This window comes from Capra hircus, chromosome 22, assembly GCF_001704415.2.
Source record: "Capra hircus breed San Clemente chromosome 22, ASM170441v1, whole genome shotgun sequence".
Classification (NCBI taxonomy): Eukaryota; Metazoa; Chordata; class Mammalia; order Artiodactyla; family Bovidae; genus Capra; species Capra hircus.
This window is the reverse complement of record NC_030829.1, coordinates 16,995,326-17,017,788: the sequence shown is the minus strand read 5'-3', so window position 1 is coordinate 17,017,788 and position 22,463 is coordinate 16,995,326. Positions and strand designations below refer to the sequence as shown.

The following is a 22,463-nucleotide window of genomic DNA, read 5'->3' as shown; positions in this document are numbered from 1 at the left end:
AACTGTTGCAACATTGTCAGTTGGCTTTACCCCAATACAAAATAAAAAGTTTATAAAAAAAAATATCAGTTGATATTTGATAATTTTTGTTTTGAATTTAGTGCTCCATGATATTTTTATAAATGTAATCTTTCCCCATGCCCCAAATCTCAGTTTCCACTAATACACAATGTAAGTATCATGCTTTGCCCCACATACACACACAGCAGTTTAGAATGGCAGAACAATGTGATTACTGGAAAGTGAGTTTGTTTGTTTTTGCCCTTAGGATATATCTTTCCAGAGATATACAGTCCAGTCAGATTACAGTGTTTTAAAATCCCTTGGGATAGATCTTTGTGTGGTTATGTCACCAACTTGATAAACAGGTTAATTTGTTGTATTTCACTTTCAGGCTTTTCAGGGATTACTTTCTGTTTTATAATTATATAAAATATGGTTTCTAAGTGGAATTTAAAAATTGAATATAGTCAGATCAAGCTTCTAGATTTTTCCCATTGTCTTCTCTTCCCATTCCTATTATGTAAGACAGATAAATTATGAATGCTATTTAAAGTGAAATTTTGTCATGGTACTTCTATTATAACACAAGAAGCATCTAAGTTATTTTATTTACTAAAATTATCTGCTTCTAGATTTTTCAGTTAATGGTAACTTTTAGGCCATAGAAGAGGAATATAGACTTTTTTCTTCTTCTGTTGTCCAGAATTTCTTGACTTAATATAGCCAGGTCCAGATAAAAGACTTTCTTTCTCTGGGAAGAAAAGAAAACGTTCTTTCTGCATTTGGGGCGTGGAAAAAGATTCCATTTATAAAAATACCATGGAACACTAAATTCAGAATAAAAGCTATCAAATACCAACAACCGATATTTTATTTTTTATAAACGTGTTATTTTGTATTGGGGTAAAAATTCTCTCTCTTGAAATGCTAAATCATTTTCCATTTGTCTTTGATGATTTCAGATGCTTGAAACCTGACTAGCACTTGGGCCACTGGTACCACTTGTAATACAGAGATCATCAATACCATTTTTTGAGTGATTCACCCTTAGACCTGAAATTTAGATATTATCTTAGAAAGTATGACATCTGATTTTTAACTTTTGTCATTTAAAAGTCAAATCACGTGATTTTATATGTTTTAAGTTAAAAATCAGATTGTTGAAAATCTGAAACCTGCTAAATATTAAAACTGTTTTATCCTTTCTAATTATAATACATAAAAGAAATTACCACATCATTTCAGCAATCTATCTTACATTCTAGTATATTTATTTTTATTGCTGCTGCTGCAAAGTCACGACTAGTGTTCGACTCTGTGTGACCCCATAGACGGCAGCCTACCAGTCTCCCCTGTTCCTGGGATTCTCCAGGAAAGAATACTGGAGTGGGTTGCCATTTCCTTCTCCAATGCATGAAAGTGAAAAGCGAAAGTGAAGTTGCTCAGTTGTGTCCTACTCTTAGTGACCCAATGGACCGCAGGCTACCAGGCTCCTCCATCCATGGGATTTTCCAGGCAAGAGTACTGGAGTGGGGTGCCATGTTAAATCAAGATATGCCAGATGGTGACATGATAGTAGTTAAAGGTGTGAGTGTTCTGCAGTTGGGTAGACCTTGGTTCGAGTTCTAGTTTGTGGGTTTTCTTGCTCTGGCCTTGGACAAGGTTCTCAACTTGGTGAGTTTAATTTTTTGGCTGCATAAATTTGTTTTGGGCATTACATGAGCTGGTGCATGTAAATTGATTTAGGACACAATGGCTTTAGAAAAGGAACATCCTATCAATGTTAGCTTTTATTTTGGAAGTTATTGTTAGGAATATTTGATCATATCTCTAAACTCTTATCTGCATCTTAGGATAAGTAATGTAAACATAGGACCTAATTTTCAGGCCTCCACCAGTTACATGAAAAGAACGAACTGTTAAAGGAATAATTGGTGTCTAGCTAAAATTTGAGGCTTCTGACTACAGATATACCAGTGCTTGCTCTATGAATATAATTACATTAGAAATGTTAATAGAGAAGGGAGCTTTAAGGAAACAAAGCTTCTTTTCAGGATCCAAGGTCCCTTTCAGACGTTAGAAGTTGTTTTATATGAACAACTTGTATAGTGACTAAAGTTAAAGGGATTTTTTTTAACTCTAGAGTTTTAAGGTATATCTTGAGGCCTTTTAAGTGCCTTCAGATAAAGCTATATAACTCCAGGTTACTCATCGGGTCAGATGTTTGGGAGGTTTTTGTTTTTAAGCTCTATTGAGGTATAATTGACAGGTAAAATTGTGATAAATGTATAGCATACAACTTGATGACTTGATATATGCACAAGTTGTGAAAAGGATTCCAGCAACTGAGTTAACACTTTTCATTCATCACGTTTACCTTTGTGTGTGAGAGAGAGAGCCTATAAATTCTAATCTCAGCAAGTTTCAGTTTTATAGTGTGTGTTATACTTTAGATCCTTAGCTTTTTCATTGAAAGTTTGTACCCTTTTAGTGACTTCCCATTTCTCTTACACTCCTGGCAGCCACCATTCTACACTCTGTTTCCGTGAGTTTTTGTTTCTTTTTCCATAATTCCATATATAAGCAATGATTTCTCCGTCTTCACTTAGCATAATGCACTCCAGGTTCCGATGTTGTAAAAAATGGCAAGATGCCCTTTTTTTATGAATACTGTTCCATTGTAGGTAGGTAAGTAGATAGAGATCATGTTTTCTTAATACATTCATCCTTCAGCAGACACTTAGGTTGTTTCTATAACTCGGCTATAGTAAGTAGTGCCACAGTGAACATGAGAGTACAGATAGCTCGTGAAGATAGTGATTCTGTTTCCTTTAGACATAATCCCCAGAAGTGGGATTGCTAAATAAAATGGTAGTTCTACTTTTAATTTCTTGAGGGACTGCCACATGGTTTTCTGTAGTGGTTGCACCAATTTACATTCCCCCCAACAGTGCATGGGGGTTTGCTTTATTCCCACATGTTCATCAGCATTTATTATCTCTTATCTTTTTGATAATAGTCATACTAACAGGTGTGAAATGATGTCTTACTGACGTTTTGGTTTGCATTTCCCTGATGATTGGTGATATTGAGGACCTTTTCAAGGATCTGTTGGTCATTTTTCTGATGACGCAGGATGAGATGGTTGGATGGCATCACAGACTCGATGGACATGAATTTGAGCAAGCTCCAGGAGTTGGTGATGGGCAGGGAAGCTTGGTGTGCTGCAGTCCATGGGGTCACAAAGAGTAGGACAAGACTGAGCAACTGAACTTAGGAAAGTACCTATTCAGATCCCTTGCTTTTTTAATTTTTTGATTAACTTGGCCGTGCTGGGTCTAGTTGCGGCACTCGGAATCCTCGATCTTGTGGCATGCAAGATCCTTAGTTGCAGCATGTGGGAGCCAGTTCCCTGACCTGAATTGAACTCGGGACCCCTGCAGTGGAAGTGTGGAGTCTTAGCCAGTGGACCAGCAAGAAAGCCCCTGCCTATTTTTTAACTGGAATTTTTGTTGTTGTTCTTTTTTGGCTGTTGAGCTGTATGTGTTCCTCAGATGTTTTTTATGTTAACCCCTTACCAGCTGTGTGGTTTGCAAATATTTTCTCTCATTCCATAATACCTTCTTGTTGCAGTGGTGGGTTTTTTGCTCTGGAGAAGCTTGTAGTTTGTTTTAGTCTCACTTGTTTATTTTTGCTCTTGTTGTCTTGGCCTTTGGTGTCAAATTTTAAAAAATTTTAATAAGATAATGGTACACACATACAATGGAATATTACTCAGCCATAAAAAGGAACAAAATAATGCCATTTATGGCAGCATGGATGGACCTGAAGATTGTCATACAGAGTGAAGTAAGTCAGAAAGAGGCGTATCATATAATACCACTTATATGTGGAACCTAGAAAAATGGTACAGATGAACTAATTTGCAAAGCAGAAATAGTCACAGATGTAGAAAAACAAACTTACAGTTACCAAGGGGGAAAAGTGGATGAATGGGTGGAATGAATTAGGAGATCGGAATTAACATGTATGTACTGTGCTATGCCTAGTCGCTCAGTCATGTCCAACTCTGTAATGCTGTGGGCTGTGGCCCACCAGGCTCCTCTGTCAGTGGGATTCTCCAGGCAAAAATACTGGAGTGGGTTGCCATCCTCCAGGGGATCTACCCAACCCAGGGAGCAAACCCAGGTCTCATGCATTGCAAGTGGATTCCTTACCATCTGAGCCACCAGAGAAGCCGACAAGTCTGCACTACTGTATATAAAATAGATCATTAGTGAGAACTACTGTGTAGCAAAGAGAATTCCACTCAGTGATCTCTGGTGACCTAAATGAGAAGACAGTGTAAAGAAGGGTGGATGTATGTGTAACTGATTCACTTTGTGGTACAGCAGAAACCACCACAGCATTGTAAAGCAACTATACTCCAATAAGAATTAATTTTAAAACCTTACTGGCAAGATCAGTGTCAAGGAACTTACTCCCTCATTTCTTCGAGGAGTTGTATGGTTTCAGGGTCTCATATTCATGTCTTTAATATATTTTAAGTAGATTTTTCTATGTGATATAAGATAGGGGTCTAGTTGCATTCTTTTGCATGTGGATATTCTGTCTTCCAGACACCATTTATGGTGAAGAGAGATTATCGTTTCCTCATTGTGTATTTTTTTAATGAATGAAATTTTAATTACTTGCATTTTTATTTTATATTTTAGTTATATGCAAATCAAAGAGCCACTTTTAGTTTCTTTTACAACTACCATAATTTACAGAAAAATTTAACACCAAAATGCTGTTGTATAAATTTACATTTAAAGTTAAATTCAAACTTAAGCAGATTTGTATAGTTAAACTTTTTAAGAAAAATTATTCCATCAGAATCATCAGCTTTAGAAGAACTGATTTATATTTTGAAATGATTTACTAGAAATTTATTCCTTGTATCCCTTTTCTCCTTGGTAACCATAAGTTTGTTTGTTATGTCTATGAGTCTTTTTATGTTTTGTAGATAAGTTTGTGCTATTTTTGAAATTCCACATGTAAGTGATACCATAAAATTTTGTCTTTGTCTGACTTAGTATGATAATCTCTAGCTCCATCCGTTTTGCTGCAAATGGCAGTATTTCATTCTTTTTCATAGCTGGGTGATATTCCAGTATATATATACTGTATCTTTATCCATTTACCTGTTTACGGACATTTAAGTTGCTTATGTGCTGTCATAGCCTATAAAATATTCTTAACAGCCCTAGTAACAGAGATGCTTCTCAAAATTAAAGATAATCCAAAAAAAGTCCTGATTCATAGCTTTTGCTGAATTTCTCCCCATTATAAATTCTTGATATCGTTGCTGAAAATTAGTTTGCCATATATGTATGCATTTATTTCTGGGCTCTCTAGTCTGTTCCACTGATATATATGTCTTTTTATGACAACACTGTACTGTAATTTTGTAATATAGTTTGAAATCAGGAAATATGATGCTTCAGATTTCTTCTTTCTCAAGATTGCTTTGGCTGTTCAGTAAAAAATGCCTTTGGAATTTTGATAGGGATTGCATTGAATCTGTTGGTCACTTTGAAGAGTATGTACACTTTTAGCAGTATTTCAGTTGATGAGCATGAGCTATCTTTTCGTTTGTGTCTTCAGTTTCTTTCATCAGTGTTCTATGGTTTTCATTGTACAGATCTTTCACGTGGTTGAATTCATTCCAAATTATTTTATCCTTTTTGATGTTTTTGTAAATGCGATAGTTTCTTAATTTCTCTTTCCTGTAGTTCGTTGTTAGTGTATAAAACAATTGATGTTTTAAATGTTGATTTTTGTATTATATGACTTTGCTGAATTTGTTTATTCTAAACAACTTAGGTGGAATTTCTAGGGTTTTCTAGATGTAACACCATCATCTGCAAAGAGATGGTTTTACTTCTTTTCTTTCTTTTTTTTGCCAGCCAGTGGTCTGTTTTATTGACAGCTGGATGCTCAAGCCTTAACTGCATACGTCCGGAGAGGGTACAGCCGCTCCTTCCGCTGCTGCTGCTTGGTCTTCAGGGTCTCTTCATGCTTGTTGAGCCGGCGGTGCATGGCACGTGTTTTCTTGGGCCGCAGATCCAGGGGCTTGTATTTCTTGCCCTTATAGAATTTCCTGAGGTTCTCTTTCTGAGTCTGGTTAATGACGGTCAGTACACGGGCAATGGATTTACGAACCACTCGGATCTTCGAGAGTTTGGAAGCCGTGCCACCTGTCACTTTGGCCACGCGCAGCTGGGACAGCTCCACCTTCAGGTCTTCCAGCTGTTTTAGCAGCTCCTCCTCCTTCTTGCCGCGAAGGTCTTGAGCCTTAATCTTGGCCATGGCTGTAGAGTCTGCCTCCGCTGCCTTCTTGGAGGGAAAGAGGAAGGGGCGGGGCTGACCTCCGCAACTACTGCCGGGTGGCTGCCGGGTGGCGGCGGGCGTGGTCAATAGAGCGGCCTACTTCTTTTCTGATTTGGATGCCTTTTCTTTTTTCTTGCCTAGTTGCTCTGGTTAGGACTTACACTAGTCAATAAAAGTGATAAGAATGGAAATTTTTGTCTTGTTCCTTATCTTAAATAAAAAGCTTTTAGCTTTAGCTTTTCTCTATTGAGTATGATGTTAACTGTGGGTTTGTCATACATGGCCTTTATTATGTTGAGGTACATTCCATTTGTACCAAATCTGTTGAGAAGTTTGGTTTTTTGTTGTTGTTGTTTTCTACTTTTCCTGCATCTATTGAGATAATCATACAGTTTTTATTCTTCATTTTGTTAATGTGAATCATGTTAATTTGGGTGGTGTCTGGCTTTGGTATCAGGGCAAAATGAGTTTTGAAGGTTCCCTCTTTTGAAAGTTTTTTCTTTTTTTGTTCTGCTTTGATGCTTTGGCATTAGAGTGAGATTGAGAAGTGCGATGATAAATTCAGATTGGATGACAGGTACAGGAATTGGGAGTTCTAGGAAGGGACAAAATAATGGCTAAAATTATCTCTCCCCACCCCCAGAGGGGGTAGGGGATAAATCAGGAGATTGGGATTACTATATACACACTACTACATATAAAATAGTTAACTAACAAGGACCTACTGTATAGCAAGGTAACTCGACTCAGTGCTCTGTAATCCTGTATGGGAAAAGAATCTTAAAAAGAGTGGCTATATGTATATGAATAACTGATTAACTTTGCTGTACACCTGAAATTAACACAACATTGTAAATCACCTCTTTTCCAGTTAAAATTTTAGAAAACAATGATCTTTCCCCCAAAACAAAACTACAATCCACGCACTTTTTTTTAAAGACTCTACCTTTTAGCAGTGCATGCTGAAATATTTGTGAACAAAATAATGTTACTGGTGTTTCCTTTAGAATGAAGGAGAGGGGAAAGATGAAACAAGATTGACTGTGAGTTGGTAATTGTTGAAATGATATACATAAGTGAAGTTCCTTGTAAAATTTTACTTTTTATTACTTGTCTGAAACTTTTCACAATAAAAAAGTTTAAAGGTTAACGTAAACGTATCAACTTGGCTGTTTTAAGCCTTGTTAAAGAAGGTTAGTAACATACTCAAATGTTTTGGTTTCTCCCCATTGGTGCTACTTGACTTTTGAGCCCAGTTCCTCTTGTGACTATTACATGATGTTTCCAATCAGTGTAAAAACAAGAGTGACTACACAGATATATAATGACTTTGAACTAAAAAAAACTTTAATATTTTTTAAAAGTCTTTATAGAATTCAGGAAACTCTTCCTGACAGGAATTGTACAGGACTGAGGAAGCAAGTGGGTAAATTAATAGTATACTCAGTATACAGATTTCATTTTACAAGATGGGTGAATTTCTGAAAGGGTATATTACAAATAGCACATCAATGCCAGAGAGTGAAGATTTCTCTAAGAAAATTAATAGAATATTTGACTAAGAGTGCGAATTATTCTGTGACTGTTAGCAAGTGTTAACGTTAGTAGACTTGGGGAGTTACTAACAAAACTCAAACTGTAGATTTCTCTCTTCCACTAAATACTATTGCCTTGGAAGCAGGAAAGTGGCTCCTGTTTGTCTTCCTTTTGACCTCTATTTGCTTCTTTGATATTGTAACTCTGCATACCAATGTGCTAAGTGATTGGGTAGTTCAAATTTTTCTGTAGATATAGTAGAAAAACCCGATCTACCTTTTTGGCCCAATTTCTTGCGAAGTTCTACTAGTGTTATTTTACTTCATTCTCAAAGTAGTGTTATAGGGTGGTCTCAAATGAACAGTCAATGATTGCACGAGTAGTAATAAGGTGAGTCAACTCTGTATGGTTCCAGGATTTTTTTCATTATACTACATTACTTAAGGAAGGCTCCACCAATATAATCCGCCCTTTCCTCTCCTCCTGACTTTCCGTATTGCCGTCCGTCTGTAATTTTCCCCTTTTTCCTGTAGGATTGTTTGCCTAAAATTGGATAGAGGAAATGGATGAGGTTTTATTGGACTTTGTCCCCTACTAGACAGATTGTAAATTCTGACTTCCTTGATATTTACCAGGGTATTTACCATTCAGTCAATTACAGGCTTCCTTTATCCCAGACTGCCTGCAGTGCAGAAAAATGTGTAGATCAGAGGCTGTGAATCCCTGGAATTTTTACCTTGAGTTTTGTCTCTGCATTTTTCTGAGGGAAAGGTTCATAAGCTTGATAAGATTCTCACAGAAAAATGTGATTACGCCTCAAAAAGGTTAATAACTATAAACATCCTAGGATTTCTTCCTAAGAGAAAAACTTGACTCGGTTGATTTCTTCAGCCTGAAAAAAGGCCCCCCTTTGACCTGTTGGGCCAGGCAGCAAACTGTTACAGAGCCTACCTGTGGACGTATTCAGTACTTGTTTTCTTATAAAGAATCTGGAAGTTCTTGTATTTTTGAAAATTCAAATAATTTTGCTACTAGAGATCAAAACCTGCTTGTATCAGATTGACATAGATGCACACTTAGTTTTGCTTGGTAAACCAGTTTTTTCCCAAAGAAAATACCTTCTGCAAAGGGAGTAAAGAAAGGAAATCATTAATAATAAGGCTAGAACTCAGCTAAGACTTCTTAAAGGAATTGAATTTCTGTAGAATAAGGAATGGTGTCAAACAGCTTCCAAACATCTTTAAAACTTATTCGACTTGTAAATTAGGATTTGTTTTTCATTGTAATAGACTGATAGCCAAAGAAACATTCATTGTAGGTCCCCCTCAAAACAGACAAATATTGTTTCCTTTAACAGTTCAGTAATGCACAGTTGGTAGGAATTTAATGAATATGTATGCTCAAATAATAGCCAAGAAGTATTCTGCTAGAAAAACAGTAACAAGGTAGATATACCTCAGGTGAATTTTTAAAAATTAATATTAAGGCAAATGGAGATCCTGCCGCATGGATTTGCTTCTTGCTTTCATATACATATAGGGGAAGAGTTGGACTTTAAAACGTGAAACACAAACTTGAGTCTTAGTGGATTCTTAGGAAACTAAATTCATTGATGAGCCATGGACTGTGTGATTTTTTTTTTTTTTTTTTCCTGCTTTAACCAGGAGCTTTATGGTGGTTTGGCCCAAGAGGTCAAAGGACAGCACCTTCTTAGGGAGCTGCTTTGTTTCCCGTTTTTTTTTGGGGGGGGTCACACTTAGTAAATATCATCTGATATATTTATCAGAGTATAAATTGTTTAGCCCCAGTTGCAAAAGATCTAATGTTTGCTGTTTGTTTTACTGTATTTTCTTAAATGGCAATTAAAATTTTTGCACTTTTCTTTGAGGCTAAAACTGAGATCAAGGTGTTGGCAGGAGTGGTTTCTCCTGAAGCCTCTCTCCTTGGCTTGCAGTTGGTCACTCTCTTGCCTCTTCATGTGGTTATTCGTCAGTGTGTACACGTTCCTGGTGTGTCTCTGTGTATCCAAATTTTCTCTTATAGGACACCAGTCATATTGAATTAGGGCACATCCTAATGGCCTCATTTTTTAGGCTGTTTTTTAATTGAGACTAAATTGACATATTTCAGGTGTACAAAATGATGCAGCCTAACATGCTGCAGTCCATGGGGTCACAAAGAACCAGACACAACTTGGCGACTGAACAACAAAATAGCATAATGATTTCACAGTGATTTGAATACAAAGTCTTGTTAACACATCTCACCTTAAATAGTTAAATAAAATTTTCCTCTGATGAGAACTTTTAAGATCTCTTAACAACTTTCAAAGTTGCAGTACAGTATTAACTAGTCACCGTACTATAGATTATACCCCCATGGCTCATTTATTTTATAAATGCAAGTTTCTACTTTTGATGCCCCTATAGCCATTTCTTCCACCCCTAAAATTTTTGCAGTTTTAAAAAGCTGTGCCCAACAAATTTGGGAACCACTACTCTTTAAGTAGGGGTGGTCTACAAGAGATTTATCAAAGTCTGGGGCATAGGATTTCTTCTTATTTGTTTTAGTTTTCATATTGGTTATCAAGCACTAGAAAAGGATATGTACAGTATTCAAAAACAGTAGCATTGAATATTTAGGAATATTTTACTTAGGAAAAAATAAGTTTGTAAATAGAAGATGTTTTAACAAAAAGGAAAAGTGGAGGGTAAAACCTAAGATGCTTCATGTTCTCCACTTGATTCAGTGCTGGAATTCTGGGCTTTGCTTAGGGTCAGACTCTGATAGTACCGAAAAACTGGCAGAGGCGATTGAAAGAGATGGTAAAATACTTCGGGAATTTCAACAGAGCTTATGGTTGTGGTTATATTTTGCATAAGAATTTGGAGCAATTTACTAAACTCTTTGTATTCATTTAAAAGTAGTGCTTTGACTGTGCCCTGGGGCTAATTTAAGTATTCCTAAATGGAGGGCCTTCCTGGTGGCTCGGTGGTAAAGAATCTGCTTGCAATGTCGGAGACCCCAGTTCGATCCTCAGGTCCAGAAGATCCCCTGGAGAAGGAAATGGCAACCCGCTCCACTATTCTTTCCTGGGAAATCCCATGGACAGAGGAGCCTGGTGGGCTGCAGGCTATGGAACTGGAAGAGTCAGCCATGACTTAAGGACTGAACCCCCACCATCAGTCAGTAAAGAATCTGCCTGCAATGCAGGAGACTTGGGAAGATTGTCTGGAGAAGGAAATGGCAGCCCACTCCAGTGTTCTCGCCTGGAGAATCCAATGGACAGAGGAGCCTGGTGAGTGACAGTCATGCTGTCACAAGAGTCTAAACCACCACCACCCATTAATGAATGAGAATTTTGGCCCCAGTATAACTGAAGTGTTTATTGAAACTGGTTTATCAAGGTTTTAATTTTTATTTCTTTATATTTTGGCCACACTGCACTGCCTGCAAGATCTTAGTTCCCCAGCCAGGAATTGAACCCAGGCTCTCAGCAGTGAAGGCACAGGAGTCCTACCCATTGAACCACCAGGGAACTCCCTGTATCAAGGTTTTAAATTATTTTTCATATTAAGATTTCCAGAGAATAGTTTTACAGTTCATAAGTTAAATATTTTTTATGTTTTGCAGATACATAACGTTTCTGAGCCTCATAAAAAATTACTAGCTAGTTGGTCCAGAGATGTTCAGCTTCTTCTAGGGAAATAGTGTACTTATTTTTCCAGAGCTTGCTTTCTACTCAGTAACCTACTGTATAAGTAAATATAGGCTAGTTTTTTGCTTAGACACACACAAAAAAACCACTGGATACGTCCCTGTTTAACTTTACTGTTATCAATAGAGTTTATGGCGGGTAGTTTGGTAATAGAATGTTTAATGCTATATATTTGCATTGACAGTGATTTGGGCCTCTTTTCCACTAACTGGATCATCAGATATCTCTGCTTTGTAGTTCATGTAGGAATCAGCTATCTACATCCCACCTGTTTCTCTTCTTTGACGCTCACCATTGTTAGTACTGTGACCCTTACCATTATTGGTGAGTAATTTTTTTGACTGTAAAGTATGTCTTCATTGAGTCGGTGAGCTTTTTTAACCCTAAGTTTGTCATCATTCTAAGGTTCTCGTACTCTTAAGAAATGGCTCATTAAGAACAGCTGGCCAACACCTCGGATATGAGCCACTGCTACTGTGATAATAAAGAGAAGGATAATCAGTCCTCCTCTTTTTAATGCTCTGGTTTCACTTATTTTTACTTATTGGTGCATAACATATACTTACAGAAATACTATGTCACAGACTGGCTTGTGTGTCTGCTTGTGCTTAACTCTGCTACAAGGAGAAACTTGCATTCCCAAGAACACAAGAAATCTTATCGTCAACAAACTCAAATCAAAAAATAATTGTATACAGGGACTTAACTTCCCTGGGCTTCTGCTGTAGGGGACTTGGTCCACGGGGGTTGGGTAGCAGCGGCACACCAAGATCCCACATGCCCTGTGATACAGCCAAAAAAGTTTTTATAAAATGAATCATAAGTGACAAAAGCTTTTTTTAAAAATTGCTTTCAGTCCTTTTTTTTTTGGGGGGGGGGGGCGGCCACATGGTTTGTGGGATCCAAGTTCCCCAACCAGAGATAGAACCTGTGTGCCCTCCAGTGGAGGCAGAATCCTACCACCAGGGAATTCCCAGTAATTTTTTTCTTAAAAAAAAAAAAAAGACATTTTTTCATAGCCATGTGTGTATTAACATTACTCAGCAAATCAGTTGATGGGTTACATTAAGCTTTTTATCCATTTTCACTTTTGCAATGAAATGATGGTCTTTCCATATCACTGCCACCTGTCGTCATATGCTAACCACTCTCACAATATTTAAAATAAACAAGGGACAACTTTACTCAGCAGATGTAATATATACTACTTGTATTTCTGGAATTTACTTTAAAATAATAGTGTAGAAGAGGAGAGGTTATAAATAAGATTGACTGTGAGTTGGATGTTCATTAAAGCTTGGTAGGATCTGTATCAGTTCAGTACAGGGTTTTCTGTGGTTTTATATTTGTTTGAAATTTCTCATAATAAAGTTTTTTTAAGGTGCAAAAAAAACACAAGCATATCAGACAAGTAGTGTGAACAAAATTTTGAAAGAAAAGGAAAAAACAAGGTTAATATCTAATTAACAAAGGCAATCTTTTATTCAGGCAGAGTCTGAACTAACCCAATAGATATTAGGTAGCCATTTTAAGTTTTAATAGTAGAATGATAATGACCATAATTAGGCCCTAGAAGGATTAGCATTATGGGAAAATGAAGAGTTGAGAACCCAGAGGCCATGAGAGTAGTTCATTGCCACCTTGAATCAAGTTGCTGAATGGATAGAAGACAATTCGTGAACTATTTCAAAGGAGAAAGAATCGCTGTTCATCTAGGCTCTCAGGTCCCAGTGCCAGCACAGCGACAGGGAGGGATGTTCTGCCTCATTTGGCACCCACTCCAGTGCTCTTGCCTGGAGGATCCCAGGGACGGAGGAGCCTGGTGGCCTGCAGTCCATGGGGTCGCGAAGAGTCGGACACAACTGAGCGACTTCACTTTCATGCATTGGAGAAGGGCATGGCACCCCACTCCAGTGCTCTTGCCTGGAGGATCCCAGGCATGGGGAGCCTGGAGGGCTGCAGTCCATGGGGTCGCGAAGAGTCGCACATGTCAAGCGACTTCACTTTGGCTTTTCGCTTTCATGCATTGGAGAAGGAAATGGCAACCCACTCCAGTGTTCTTGCCTGGAGAATCCCAGGGACGGGGGAGTCTGGTGGGCTGCCATCTATGGGGTCGCACAGAGTCAGACATGACTGAAGCGACTTAGCAGCAGCAGCATGAGACAACTGTAAGAAAGTACTTTTGTTCCGTAATAGTACCTTATCTAAGTTTTACTTTGAATATCCCAGCCCAAATTTAGTGAAAAAGTAACTAAGATCTCCTACTCAGTATAAAAGAATTTCAGAGGTCATCCAGTGCACTCAACAGTATGTGAACTGTGAACTTGCAGAGGTTCAAGCTGGATTTAGAAAAGGCAGAGGAACCAGAGATCAAATTGCCGACATCCGTTGGATCATCAAAAAAGCAAGAGAGTTCCAGAAAAACATCTACTTCTGCTTTATTGACTATGCCAAAGCCTTTGACTGTGTGGATCACAATCAACTGTGGAAAATTCTGAAAGAGATGGGCATACCAGACCACCTGACCTGCCTCTTGAGAAACCTGTATGCAGGTCAGGAAGCAACAGTTAGAACTGGACATGGAACAACAGACTGGTTCCAAATAGGAAAAGGAGTATGTCAAGGCTGTATATTGTCACCCTACCTATTTAACTTATATGCAGAGTACATCATGAGAAACGCTGGGCTGGAGGAAGCACAAGCTGGAATCAAGATTTCCAGGAGAAATACCAATAACCTCAGATATGCAGATGACACCACCCTTATGGCAGAAAGCGAAGAGGAACTAAAGAGCCTCTTGATGAAAGTGAAAGAGGAGAGCTTAAAAGACTCTTGCTCCTTGAAAGAAAAGTTACAACTAACCTAGACAGCATATTAAAAAGCAGACATTACTTTGCCAACAAAGGTCTGTCTAGTCAAAGCTATGGTTTTTCCAGTAGTCATGTAGAGTTGGACTGTAAAGAAAGCTGAGCATGGAAGAATCAATGCTTTTGAACTGTGGTGTTGGAAAAGCCTCTTGAGAATCCCTTGGACAGCAAGGAGATACAACCAGTCCATCGTAAAGGAAATCAGTCCTGAATATTCACTAGAAGGACTGATGCTGAAGCTGAAGCTGATGCTGATGCTCTTCAACTGATGCAAAGAGCTGACTCATTTGAAAAGACCCTGATGCTGGGAAGGATTGAGGACTGGAGGAGAAGGGGATGACAGAGAATGAGATGGTTGGATGATATTACCGACTTATTGGACATGAGTTTGAGTAAAGTCTGGGAGTTTGTAATGGGCAGAGAGGCCTTGCGTGCTGCAGTCCATGGGGTCACAGTCGGACTCGTCTGAGCAACCGAACTGAGAATCACTGAATTATTGAGAATTCGTAGTTAACTTTCATTTTAGGATTTTCTCTTAGGCAGTAGAGAGTCTCTTCTAAGGAAGAGACTGTATGAAGATTGTTAGAATTGAAATTATTTTGAAACTTATGAGAAAATACAGCTTTCCCACTGCATTTATGGGAGTGTAAAATGGCTTTAACTTTCTGGAGTGTGGTTCAGCATCACTAGTAAATATGCTTGTGCCCTTTTGGTAGTTCCACTTCTAAGAGTGTCTCCAAAGGAAATGTTTATACACGTGTATACAGAAAGGAATATGTACATGCATTCAGTGCAGCATTGTGTATATTGTGGAAAATTAGCAACAGTCTAAACATCCACCTGCAGAGGATTGATTTGAATTATAGTAGATTTGCAGAATAGAATACAGTGTTGTCATTTAAGAGAAATAAATTTGTACTTATGCATATAAATGTCCAAAACTAAATGAGCCAGGTAGATTAAAGAACAATAGGGTTATCACTTTCGTCTTTGGGAACTAGACTTGTGTGAGAATTTCACTTCTACTTTTTATGCTTTTGTAATGTTTGTATATTTTTATAATATATTTTATATTATATAATATATTTTGTAACTTTATTTAAAATAAAGCACTTAAAATTTATGTTGTTATATTATGATATTTATCTTTTTACTTATAAGTCAATAAAGATACGGCTCTTGATCAGGAGAGGATCCCTGTTGTGCATATCAGAGTTACTAAGCTTTAAATTCCTTTACTGCCATATACTTTGGCACCTCGTCAGCCAGATAATCACAGGACATGTATGGTCAGGTTCTGTTTGTGTTTTGAAGGTTCTTGCTGCCCATTGTTCATCATTCATCATTCTTAATAGAAAATTTCATGAGACCAGTCAATGATAAGTTTTGTCTAAACAGTTTAAAAGATTTATTACAGAAGAATCTGTTTCTGTGCTCCTCTGTGTCACTGCTAAACTATGGAGTGGCTTGGGTTTTCTTTCTTTGGGGGCAGGGTGGTGTTTTCACTTCAAGATGACTCATTAATTGTAGAGGCACACTTTGGGATTTTCTATTCCCTTCATGGTTGTGAAAATGAAATACTTGGCACACAGGCAAACCAAAAGAGTTTTTACTGAGTACCTACCCTTTTCTAGTTGAATAAGAGCAACATTTGTAAATAGCTCTTAACATTGTTTTTATACATAGTATAATTATATGAGTAGTTACTTCATGGTTATTGAATGAATGGATGAAGAAAACCCTGACAAATTTAGATAATATAACTCCCAAGAACCAGGAATGTTGATCTGAACTTGTTTGTCTAACGTAGAACCAGTAACAACTGGTGCTTAATTTTTTTTTTTAATTTCTTTTAGGAAATTCCCTGGCAATCCAGTGATTTGGACTCCATGCTCTCACTGCAGAGGGCCTGGGTTCATTCTCTGATTGGGGAACTAAAATCCCACAAGCCACTCAGCAGCCTCCAGAAAAAAAAATTTTTTTTTTTAATTCCGATGTTGGTATCTAATTTTCTTTCTGTACTCCACTACTGGGTATGTGGCATCTTCTAAGTTAATATTTTTAAAGCTCTGGGGTTTTTTTTCATCTATAGTGGATTAGACTCTAAACTTAAAACTGAATTTTTTATCAAGTAGAGAAATTTTGCTTAAACTAAGGAAATAATAAAACTAATGCCTTATAAATGTGCGTAACCTACTTTGTCAGGAGTAAATAAACGTTGTTCCCGTTTCAAGGTTTGGAAATGAAAAGGTAAGATTGAGAGGAGGAGGCAAACAGAGAAGTAGGAGAGGTGCTTTTCCAGTCTAATGTAGAAATGGCTCTAAAGCATGATCAGAGGCTACGGAGTAGAACATAGAACAGAACCTTTAGGAAGTCTTTTGAATATAGCTCTTGAAAGAGATAAATCAAAGTTCATTGAGGGCATCATCTTTACTTGATACTTAAAAAACTCAAATTTTCCCAATTGATTATTTCTAAGGATAGAAAGAGTCTGCATCCTTGGTTAGTTTCGCAGTAAATATCTGTTTACCATTGTTAAATGGGTTATAAATAAAATACTTTTTTCCTTAATGTAATCTAAAAATAATTTAAGATCGCAGTAGTTCCATTATTCACAGCCATGTGCTCTTATCCTGTCACCCTCCCCTCCCTCCCAAGTACAATGAAGTATGTCTTTGTCTCTATAGTATTACCGTTAATGAAGTTTTTCATGGGGAAAGAAATTTTTACTATGGACTGAAATAGGGTTTTTGTTTTTTGTTTTTTACTGGGTTTTAATTACCTCCTATTCTAGTAAATTTAGAGCTTTTATAGACATCAGTTTATTGTGCCAAGCCCATTTGCCCCTAGATTGAGTATAAATTTAGGTAAAGGAGCCAGGGGATGAACAAGTGTTGAAGGAGAAGAGGTGGGAGAAAAGGAAAACTGTATCTTGACTCTACATTACTAAATCATGGTCTTTCGTCAGTCTCTCTAGTTTATCACAACACGTTTGTCTTTTCTTCTCTTCAGCCCTGCACTTCTAGATCCTTTGCCTGTATTAACTTGCTTCAGATTGTAAGCCTAACTTATACTTACACTACCCCAAATATGTGAACTTTCCCCCAGAACTCTGAGCTCTCTTTCTTAGAGTTTGTGTTATTTTCCATTAATTCTTATTTATTTATTCTAATGCTTGTTTCTTATCTCTCCTAGTTTTTTTTGCATGTTTCCCACATATCCCTTGCTCACATTTTTACTGTAGGAAAGTTGAAATACACACTGTTGGAAATGAGTGAAAATAATTTTTAGCCATCTTCAGGTTATTAATAGCAGCTCCTCTCTGTTTACATATATTTAAAAGTTACAGCCGTTTAAATTCTTGTTTGCTACAAACACCAATCCGTGTGCACCTCTGAGTCAGCAGAATAGGTATTCTTTCTGTTGTACAATGAGAGGACGGACTTTTAACACATTGCATTAATTGTCAGTGCCAGGATTCACAGAAACTTAGAGCATGAGGAAACCCAGTGAAGATTTTAGAGGAATTTAGGTTCATCTGTAAAATGTTATTTTTCTGAGATCACCAAATTAAATAAGTTGTAGGTTAGAACTCAAATTTCCTAACTCCTAATATACTATTTTTTCATATTTTTTCTTGTCCCAAGATAAAAAGCTTTTATGTTGCTGTAAAACGGCAGTGTTTTTCCTCAGTATCTCACTTTGGATTGGAAATGGAAGATAAGCATCTAAGGTAGCTGCCACATTAGTTCTCAAACAAGTTGGTCATTTATATACAACAAGTTGTATATTTATTGCATTCTTAATTATTCTGTGATTTAAAAATTAAGTTGAAGGTAATAATCACCAAAAAGTCTTCTCAGATACTTTCCCCATCTTCTCTTTTTACTGTTTAGTCATTCAAAAGTAAGAAATTTAAGTAAAGAACATTTAAGAATAAATTCAGCTTATATGTATAACAAAATTTTGAATAATCAGATTCAGAAATTAAATCTTAAAATTAATGGTTATTTTCTTTTAACTAACCCTTATTGAAAATTTTTCTGACATGTTTTCTTCTTAACTGAGTTGGGTTTATTGGCCTGTTAAGTCTTTTACTGCTTCAGAGTTATTCTGTTAATCTGTTGATTTTTAATTTAATGTTATTTAATAGTTTAAATATTAGGATAGTAGATTTGACTGAACACATTGGTTTCAGAATGCATTTTAGAAGCTTGTGTTTTTAGTGAACCCCAGTTTAAAGTTTATTGGTTTCAGAAAGAAAAAATCTGGTTAATTGTGGCTTCTGGCTAAAGAGTTTAGAGAACAGAGTTGTCTTGTATACAGCCTTTTATTTAGTATTCCGGTGAAGGAGAATCCTAATAATTTTATAGTAACAATACTGTGTTAGCAGCCTGATAGCCAAAGCTCTGAAAAAGAAACCAGATCTAGGAGGTGAATCTAGGGAGTATTTAAGTTGATTCTAGAATAGTAAGTTGTGGCTAATAGGATGAAAATAATCATTACCCCCTCTTAAAAGATTGATATCACTGCCCTGGAGAAAAGTGGGCATTGCATACTGTAACTCAGCCTACCTTTTATGTCAGCCTAAGTGGGAAGAGATTATCTCTTTTTCTGTAATACGTGCCTACTTTAACATACTGAGTTTAACATAATTTCAAAAATACCTATAAAATGCACCTTTCTGGCCCTTAGTTAGTCATTGTGCATAATTTATCTTTACTCTGAAATCTCATAATTTTGCCCTAAATTTCAAAGTGATTTTAAAACTTAGGAAAGCTACTATACCTCAGAACATATATTTATGAGAATGAAGGAAAAAGGTGTAAAATTTCAATGTAAGTAAGTACCTTTGTGATAACATGAGAATTCATAAAATAAAAGCAATCTCAATGTTTTATTTCACATTGAATGATAGAGGATAGATATATAAAACCAGAGGAACTAAAAAGGGACACTGAGAAAATGGCATGCTGATGTATGCCTAAATATATATTCACTTACATGCTTTGTCAGAGACCAAAATTTAAGAAGAAATTTGACTTTCTGGTGGTTTGTGGAGAGAGCTGATCAGAGACTGCTTCTTGGCTAAGTTTCTGTCTGCATAGGCTGTTAACAATTGTTTCTCTGGCAGCAGATCTTGTTCATCAGGATTGCATCATTTCTGGGAGAATGGCCAAGGTCCACAGCCACAGTACAAAGACTGTCTGAAGCATATGAGGCCTGTTCTTTTTCTGAAGCGGCACTCCTCTTCCTGCCAGTCCTCTTCACAGGATTACTGAAGCAGATTTGTTCTGAGTTTCTTTCATCGGATTGGCTGTTTATTGGACTCTTGTCTCCCAGCTGCTTCCGGCTCACCTGGCTGATGCAATTTCTTTTTCTGAAGTCTCTTAAAACACTTATTGTCTGTCTCCTCTGAGAGTGACCTGGCAGACCACACGGGTCTTGTGCTTTCAGCAAGTCACGTAGAGAAGAGACTGTCAGAAAGACAGATACAGAGACTATTGACCATTTCTGAACCCAATTAAAAAGACAGGAGTAATGATAAACCGTTTCTGGCATGTTCTTAACAGCCTTTTCCTTAGAAACTGTAGGTATCGGTAAATGGTGATTTCTCAAAGAGTACTCAGGACTGGGAGACAAGCTGATTGTGTTTTTGAGTCTAAGAATTTATTACTGTTCCTAGGGGTTCTGGAGGAGTGTTCTAATTGTAGTTAAATTGAAATTCCAGAGCATTCATTTTCCCCCTGTTGTATACTCATGTATTTATTTCTCTTTTTACTCCTGTCATTTTTTTTCTTATTTGTTGTTGCTAAAAGACTGTATTTCTTCCTTGATGTAATTTCTTCCTTTCATTTACTATTACTGTCATGCTTTTCATTTTTATGACTTCCCTGGTGATTCAGACGGTAAAGCATCTGCCTACAATGCAGGAGACCTGGGTTCAATCCCTGGGTCAGGAAGATCCTCTGGAGAAGGAAATGGCAACCCACTCCAGTACTCTTGGCTGGAAAATCCCATGGACGGAGGAACGTGGCAGGCTACAGTCCATGGGGTCGCAAAGAGGTGGACACAACTGAGCCACTTCACTTCACCCTCAGCCCTTTCATTTATATAGTTCTGAATGTGGTCCTTTAAAATGGTTTCTAAAGAATAGTTTATTTTCCAGGTTTTAATAAAGTTAGAAATCCATAAGATATCAGCATAAAGAACATTTACTCTACTGCTTGGTACTGGAATCCCTCAAACAAGTGTTTTCACATATATGATATATTAACACTTCAGATATTGATACCCTTTTCAGGCTACTGTTAAATTGACTTTGTCCCCCTCCCCAAAATCCTGGGTCATCACCTGTTTTCCTTTTCTTTTTAGAGTGTAGAAAGCAAATTAAAGCTGTATTTTCTACATGTCTTCCATTGTGTAGTTGAGAAATTGACTTGTCAGTCTTTCTGTAATAGGATAAGAGGATGGAGAGATGTGTTGGGGGAAGAAAAGAGTAATATGAACTTTAATAAATGATGGTGAGTCCCTGTTTGACTGGAGAGTCACATGGACTTGATTAAAGAAAAGCCTGTGAATTTAGGAATGGGTCAGGAAAGAAGCACCTTCTCAGAGCGAGAAAAAGAACGAATCCTTTGGGAAATGGAAGAGAATTCTAATTGGATGGAAACAAAAGGATCACCCAGAGACAGTACTTACCACTTCTTAACTCAAAGACAATTGCCTTTTCTACCTTTTATTTAGGTTCTGGGTTTACAGGAAAATAATGTGATGAGTTTAAAGGACAAAGATAAAGCACTAAATGGAACATAGTATTGTAAACAAGGCAGAATACAGAAATGAAACAAAATTGCCGTTAAAATATTATTTCTCTAGAATTCCATGCTGTGTGTCCATCTTTGTTATTTCTGTCTATACTAATTCGTTTCTCAACTTTTTCTAGGTCTTCACAGCTACTGGCAGATAATTTGGGGGGACTTCATATTCAGAGGTCTATAAAAAGGTGACTGAGCCAAGTAAATTCTTTTGTTTTAACTTTTGCACTTTAATGAATACTAAGTTTAATTTTGATATAATAGTGATCATAATTTATTCAGCAAATATTCTCAAAAATCTCTGTGCCAGGAAATATTCTCAAATACTTGTTTTAGACTTTGGAACTACAGCAGAGGATAAAACACAGAAATCCTTGTCCTGATTGAGTTTATATTTTGGTAGGAATAGAGACAAATTAACAAGTAAAAGAAATCTTGAAACTGTTCCACAAAGAGATGTTAATTCTTATCACTCTTTCTAGGACATATCTCCAAACTGTGTGAAAAGTTAGTAACTGCTGTAACTGCTAAACTTTGTAAACTGTAGTAGGAGCCTGTTGTATTATGTTATAAAACTAGAGTAATTATAATTACATATTGCATATAGATAGTGTTAGAAGTTCTTCAGTTAACATTTTAATAGCTACATTCTACACGTTATTTGGAAGAGGAACTAGGCTCAGGGTTGTATGAGAAGTTTGATTTTGCCATCTTTTTTATTATTATTAAAAAGGCCCAATATTATGAAAGTATTACTTGAAGCAAGATAACCATGCTAATCTAAAACGCCTTCATCAGAAGAGTGGAAGTGGTCATGTAAAATTACAAAAAAGTTTTATTTTATCTAGATACCTGCATTTTTTAATGGTTATATAACAGTAATGGCTATGACAGGATTTTTTAGTGGTGTTGAGTAATTGGGGGTTATACTGAACCATAACACGTGATTCGGATTCAAGTATTGGTCAAGCGACTTCACTTTCACTTTTCACTTGCACGCATTGGAGAAGGAAATGGCAACCACTCCAGTGTTCTTGCCTGGAGAATCCCAGGGACGGGGGAGCCTGGTGGGCTGCTGTCTGTGGGGTCGCACAGAGTCGGACACGACTGAAGTGACTGAGCAGCAGCAGTATGATTATTATTAGA

The 22,463-nt window shown here is 37.0% G+C and overlaps 1 protein-coding gene and 1 pseudogene across 7 annotated transcripts in view; one reads left to right on the top strand and one right to left on the bottom strand.

The window, feature by feature from the left end:
* SETD5 (SET domain containing 5) overlaps positions 1-22,463 on the top strand; it is an 80,059-nt gene that overhangs the window by 12,870 nt on the left and 44,726 nt on the right. For all 6 annotated transcript variants that reach the window (XM_018066693.1, XM_018066692.1, XM_018066691.1 and 3 more), the window contains exon 2: positions 21,446-21,505. The gene's annotated coding sequence lies outside the window, so the exon portion shown is untranslated. The remainder of the gene's footprint in view (positions 1-21,445; positions 21,506-22,463) is intronic.
* LOC102187720 lies at positions 5,954-6,460 on the bottom strand (annotated as a pseudogene). Its single transcript, XR_001297072.2, has one exon. The product of XR_001297072.2 is annotated as a 60S ribosomal protein L35 pseudogene (transcript).